The following is a 7477-nucleotide window of genomic DNA, read 5'->3' as shown; positions in this document are numbered from 1 at the left end:
TCTGCATTTGAAATGAGATCCACACCTGAAGGGAAAGATGGCCGCTGATGGACCGTCCACGTCCAGGCCCGACTACTTAATAGGATGAATTGTTGATAGAAAACGGCCGACTCTCCGCAATCAGCTGGGTATGTGGCGTGTTGACGGCGTGAGGGAAGAAATTCAGTTGTCGTCCGGCAGGTGTGGGATACTAATTGCTTGCCCTGGGATGCATTGAACCTGCCAGGTGGAGCTAAGGAGTGGACCTCGACAGCCAGGACTTCAGCAAAGGGTTGGAACAGTCCGGTGTCTCCTCAGAAGCTTAGCAAGAACCACTGGTAACCGGAAGTCTTTCATGGGGAGTCATGTGTGATGGAAGAATGGAGTAATCTTAGGCGCAGTATATAATTTTTTTCTTTTTACCAACTCTGATGCGACTAGTCCAGCGAAGAAGAAAAAAGATAAATGGAGGCGTTTCTTCCCGACGTTGCATGAATGACGAAATGAGTCGCACATTATTTATCTGCTGACGTAACGACTTGTGCACGTGGGAAACGTGGACTTCCACCAGTGATTTGGGGCGGCAGCGGCACACTTTCTGAGGATGGTCTGCCAGTAGGGGAGTAGCACACCCTCCCTTCAGCTCCAGCGACTTAACCAAACAGTTGTCGACCTCCTTTACACCACCGTCCCTCTTCATCATTGGGATCATCTGCTGAGGTCAGAATACAGCAACGGAGCAGATGAGCCGCACCAAGGTCGTATAATCAGGACGTTGTTTAACCAATCTGGCGCGATGCGCAGCTTCGAGCACCGCGCGTGTGGACCCACCTGATCCTGGAGGCTGAGTTCTAGGAGCATAGAAGGCGTATGAGACGTTGCGAGACGTGTGTGAGACCTCGAACTCGTGTGTTTGATGATTTTAGAACACTGGAACGTGAAAAGAACAGAAAAGAGCGTTGAAGCAGACAAAATGAGTGAGATGGCTATTGCTTGTGAATCGACTCCAAAGAGTGTCCTTAAGTTTGATGATGACTCAGAATGTCCTCCAGTGTAAACAGTGCAGTTAGTAACTCTGGGACTTTCCCATAATTAAGAACATTTCTTCATATCAGGTTTTGTGGGCTGAGAGGGCAGATTATATTCAAATTATTGTTGCAAAACTATCTCAATGAATATAATCCAGATCTTTGTGATGAATGTTAAATATTGCAAGTGTAATGAGAGATTTTAACTATGTATAATGTTTCTTGTACATTAGCATATTACTGGGAAGATGTGCTGAAGATGAAGCAAGATAAAGTTCAGTAATTTCATGATAATCAGTCTGTCCTGGTTGTCTTAGTTTTTTGATGCTTAACATTTGGTGAAGTAAGGCATTTTACATCCTATGTTTTAATTTAATGAAAGTTTTTTTTTTTTATACTTTGTCGCTGTCTCCCGCGTTTGCGAGGTAGCGCAAGGAAACAGACGAAAGAAATGGCCCAACCCCTCCCCCATACACATATATATACATACGTCCACACACGCAAATATACATGCCTACACAGCTTTCCATGGTTTACCCCAGACGCTTCACATGCCTTGATTCAATCCACTGACAGCACGTCAGCCCCGGTATACCACATCGCTCCAATTCACTCTATTCCTTGCCCTCCTTTCACCCTCCTCCATGTTCAGGCCCCGATCACACAAAATCTTTTTCAATCCATCTTTCCACCTCCAATTTGGTCTCCCTCTTCTCCTTGTTCCCTCCACCTCCGACACATATATCCTCTTGGTCAATCTTTCCTCACTCATCCTCTCCATGTGCCCAAACCACTTCAAAACACCCTCTTCTGCTCTCTCAACCACTCTCTTTCTATTTCCACACATCTCTCTTACCCTTACGTTACTCACTCGATCAAACCACCTCACACCACATATTGTTCTCAAACATCTCATTTCCAGCACATCCATCCTCGTGCGCACAACTCTATCCATAGCCCACGCCTCGCAACCATACAACATTGTTGGAACCACTATTCCTTCAAACATACCCATTTTTGCTTTCCGAGATAATGTTCTCGACTTCCACACATTCTTCAAGGCCCCCAGAATTTTCGCCCCCTCCCCCACCCTATGATCCACATCCGCTTCCATGGTTCGATCCGCTGCCAGATCCACTCCCAGATATCTAAAACACTTCACTTCCTCCAGTTTTTCTCCATTCAAACTCACCTCACAATTGACTTGACCCTAAACCCTACTGTACCTAATAACCTTGCTCTTATTCACATTTACTCTTAACTTTCTTCTTCCACACACTTTACCAAACTCAGTCACCAGCTTCTGCATTTTCACACATGAATCAGCCACCAGCGCTGTGTCATCAGCGAACAACAACTGACTCACTTCCCAAGCTCTCTCATCCACAACAGACTTCATACTTGCCCCTCTTTCCAAAACTCTTGCATTTACCTCCCTAACAACCCCATCCATAAACAAATTAAACAACCATGGAGACATCACAAACCCCTGCCGCAAACCTACATTCACTGAGAACCAATCACTTTCCTCTCTTCCTACACGTACACATGCCTTACATCATGGATAAAAACTTTTCACTGCTTCTAACAACTTTCTTCCCACACCATATATTCTTAATACCTTCCACAGAGCATCTCTATCAACTCTATCATATGCCTTCTCCAGATCCATAAAAGCTACATACAAATCCATTTGCTTTTCTAAGTATTTCTTACATACATTCTTCAAAGCAAACACCTGATCCACACATCCTCTACCACTTCTGAAACCACACTGCTCTTCCCCAATCTGATGCTCTGTACATGCCTTCACCCTCTCAATCAATACCCTCCCATATAATTTCCCAGGAATACTCAACAAACTTATACCTCTGTAATTTGAGCAATCACTCTTATCCCCTTTGCCTTGTACAATGGCACTATGCACACATTCCGCCAATCCTCAGGCACCTCACCTGAGTCATACATACATTAAATAACCTTACCAACCAGTCAACAATACAGTCACCCCCTTTTTTAATAAATTCCACTGCAATACCATCCAAACCTGCTGCCTTGCCGGCTTTCATCTTCCGCAAAGCTTTCACTACCTCTTCTCTGTTTACCAAATCATTTTCCCTAACCCTCTCACTTTGCACACCACCTCGACCAAAACACCCTATATCTGCCACTCTATCATCAAACACATTCAACAAACCTTCGAAATACTCACTCCATCTCCTTCTCACATCACCACTACTTGTTATCACCTCCCCATTTGCGCCCTTCACTGAAGTTCCCATTTGCTCCCTTGTCTTACGCACTTTATTTACCTCCTTCCAGAACATCTTTTTATTATAAAACTCCCTAAAATTTAATGATGCTCTCACCCCAACTCTCATTTGCCCTTTTTTTCACCTCTTGCACCTTTCTCTTGACCTCCTGTCTCTTTCTTTTATACATCTCCCACTCAATTGCATTTTTTCCATGCAAAAATCGTCCAAATGCCTCTCTCTTCTCTTTCACTAATACTCTTACTTCTTCATCCCACCACTCACTACCCTTTCTAATCAACCCACCTCCCACTCTTCTCATGCCACAAGCATCTTTTGCGCAATCCATCACTGATTCCCTAAATACATCCCATTCCTCCCCCATTCCACTTACTTCCATTGTTCTCACCTTTTTCCATTCTGTACTCAGTCTCTCCTGGTACTTCCTCACACAGGTCTCCTTCTCAAGCTCACTTACTCTCACCACCCTCTTCACCCCAACATTCACTCTTCTTTTCTGAAAACCCATACAAATCTTCACCTTAGCCTCCACAAGATGATGATCAGACATCCCTCCAGTTGCACCTCTCAGCACATTAACATCCAAAAGTCTCTCTTTCTCACGCCTGTCAATTAACACGTAATCCAATAACGCTCTCTGGCCATCTATCCTACTTTCATAAGTATACTTATGTATATCTCGCTTTTTAAACCAGGTATTCCCAATCATCAGTCCTTTTTCAGCACATAAATCTACAAGCTCTTCACCATTTCCATTTACAACACTGAACACCCCATGTATACCAATTATTCCCTCAACTGCCACATTACTCACCTTTGCATTCAAATCACCCATCACTATAACCCGGTCTCGTGCATCAAAACCACTAACACACTCATTCAGAAGCTCCCAAAACACTTGCCTCTCTTGATCTTTCTTCTCATGCCCAGGTGCATAGGCACCAATAATCACCCACCTCTCTCCATCAACTTTCAGTTTTACCCATATTAATCGAGAATTTACTTTCTTACACTCTATCACATACTCCCACAACTCCTGTTTCAGGAGTATTGCTACTCCTTCCCTTGCTCTTGTCCTCTCACTAACCCCTGACTTTACTCCCCAGAAATTCCCAAACCACTCTTCCCCTTTCCCCTTGAGCTGCGTTTCACTCAGAGCCAAAACATCCAGGTTCCTTTCCTCAAACATACTACCTATCTCTCCTTTTTTCACATCTTGGTTACATCCACACACATTTAGGCACCCCACTGTGAGCCTTCGAGGAGGCTGAGCACTCCCCGCGTGACTCGTTCTTCTGTTTCCCATTTTAGAAAGTTAATACAAGGAGGGGAGGATTTCTGGCCCCCCGCTCCCGTCCCCTCTAGTCGCTTTCTACGACAAGCGAGGAATACGTGGGAAGTATTCTTTCACCCCTATCCCCAGGGATAATAATGAAAGTATTTTCCTTATTTTCAGTAATTTAAGAATATTTTTATGGTACACATGAATTGATGTATATGACTGTGTATATATATAAATATATATTCTTTTTAATTTTTTTTTATTATACTTTGTCGCTGTCTCTCGCGTTTGCGAGGTAGCGCAAGGAAACAGACGAAAGAAATCGCCCAACCCCCCCCCCCCCCCATACACATGTATATACATACGGAAACACACGCAAATATACATACCTACACAGCTTTCCATAGTTTACCCCAGACGCTTCACATGCCTTGATTCAATCCACTGACAGCACGTCAACCCCGGTATACCACATCGCTCCAATTCACTCTATTCCTTGCCCTCCTTTCACCCTCCTCCATGTTCAGGCCCCGATCACACAAAATCTTTTTCACTTCATCTTTCCACCTCCAATTTGGTTTCCCTCTTCTCCTCGTTCCCTCCACCTCCGACACATATATCCTCTTGGTCAATCTTTCCTCACTCACTCTCTCCATGTGCCCAAACCACTTCAAAACACCCTCTTCTGCTCTCTCAACCACGCTCTTTTTATTTCCACACATCTCTCTTACCCTTACGTTACTCACTCGATCAAACCACCTCACACCACACATTGTCCTCAAACATCTCATTTCCAGCACATCCATCCTCCTGCGCACAACTCTATCCCTAGCCCACGCCTCGCAACCATACAACATTGTTGGAACCACTATTCCTTCAAACATACCCATTTTTGCTTTCCGAGATAATGTTCTCGACTTCCACACATTCTTCAAGGCCCCCAGAATTTTCGCCCCCTCCCCCACCCTATGATCCACATCCGCTTCCATGGTTCGATCCGCTGCCAGATCCACTCCCAGATATCTAAAACACTTCACTTCCTCCAGTTTTTCTCCATTCAAACTCACCTCACAATTGACTTGACCCTAAACCCTACTGTACCTAATAACCTTGCTCTTATTCACATTTACTCTTAACTTTCTTCTTCCACACACTTTACCAAACTCAGTCACCAGCTTCTGCATTTTCACACATGAATCAGCCACCAGCGCTGTGTCATCAGCGAACAACAACTGACTCACTTCCCAAGCTCTCTCATCCACAACAGACTTCATACTTGCCCCTCTTTCCAAAACTCTTGCATTTACCTCCCTAACAACCCCATCCATAAACAAATTAAACAACCATGGAGACATCACAAACCCCTGCCGCAAACCTACATTCACTGAGAACCAATCACTTTCCTCTCTTGCTACACGTACACATGCCTTACATCCTCGATAAAAACTTTTCACTGCTTCTAACAACTTTCTTCCCACACCATATATTCTTAATACCTTCCACAGAGCATCTCTATCAACTCTATCATATGCCTTCTCCAGATCCATAAAAGCTACATACAAATCCATTTGCTTTTCTAAGTATTTCTTACGTACATTCTTCAAAGCAAACACCTGATCCACACATCCTCTACCACTTCTGAAACCACACTGCTCTTCCCCAATCTGATGCTCTGTACATGCCTTCACCCTCTCAATCAATACCCTCCCATATAATTTCCCAGGAATACTCAACAAACTTATACCTCTGTAATTTGAGCAATCACTCTTATCCCCTTTGCCTTGTACAATGGCACTATGCACACATTCCGCCAATCCTCAGGCACCTCACCTGAGTCATACATACATTAAATAACCTTACCAACCAGTCAACAATACAGTCACCCCCTTTTTTAATAAATTCCACTGCAATACCATCCAAACCTGCTGCCTTGCCGGCTTTCATCTTCCGCAAAGCTTTCACTACCTCTTCTCTGTTTACCAAATCATTTTCCCTAACCCTCTCACTTTGCACACCACCTCGACCAAAACACCCTATATCTGCCACTCTATCATCAAACACATTCAACAAACCTTCGAAATACTCACTCCATCTCCTTCTCACATCACCACTACTTGTTATCACCTCCCCATTTGCGCCCTTCACTGAAGTTCCCATTTGCTCCCTTGTCTTACGCACTTTATTTACCTCCTTCCAGAACATCTTTTTATTCTCCCTAAAATTTAATGATACTCTCACCCCAACTCTCATTTGCCCTTTTTTTCACCTCTTGCACCTTTCTCTTGACCTCCTGTCTCTTTCTTTTATACATCTCCCAATCAATTGCATTTTTTCCATGCAAAAATCGTCCAAATGCCTCTCTCTTCTCTTTCACTAATACTCTTACTTCTTCATCCCACCACTCACTACCCTTTCTAATCAACCCACCTCCCACTCTTCTCATGCCACAAGCATCTTTTGCGCAATCCATCACTGATTCCCTAAATACATCCCATTCCTCCCCCACTCCACTTACTTCCATTGTTCTCACCTTTTTCCATTCTGTACTCAGTCTCTCCTGGTACTTCCTCACACAGGTCTCCTTCTCAAGCTCACTTACTCTCACCACCCTCTTCACCCCAACATTCACTCTTCTTTTCTGAAAACCCATACAAATCTTCACCTTAGCCTCCACAAGATGATGATCAGACATCCCTCCAGTTGCACCTCTCAGCACATTAACATCCAAAAGTCTCTCTTTCGCACGCCTGTCAATTAACACGTAATCCAATAACGCTCTCTGGCCATCTATCCTACTTTCATAAGTATACTTATGTATATCTCGCTTTTTAAACCAGGTATTCCCAATCATCAGTCCTTTTTCAGCACATAAATCTACAAGCTCTTCACCATTTCCATTTACAACACTGAACACC

The sequence above is a fragment of the Panulirus ornatus genome, chromosome 4 (assembly GCF_036320965.1).
Source record: "Panulirus ornatus isolate Po-2019 chromosome 4, ASM3632096v1, whole genome shotgun sequence".
Lineage (NCBI taxonomy): Eukaryota > Metazoa > Arthropoda > Malacostraca > Decapoda > Palinuridae > Panulirus > Panulirus ornatus.
The sequence above is the reverse complement of the archived record's forward strand: the minus strand, read 5'-3'. Positions refer to the sequence as shown.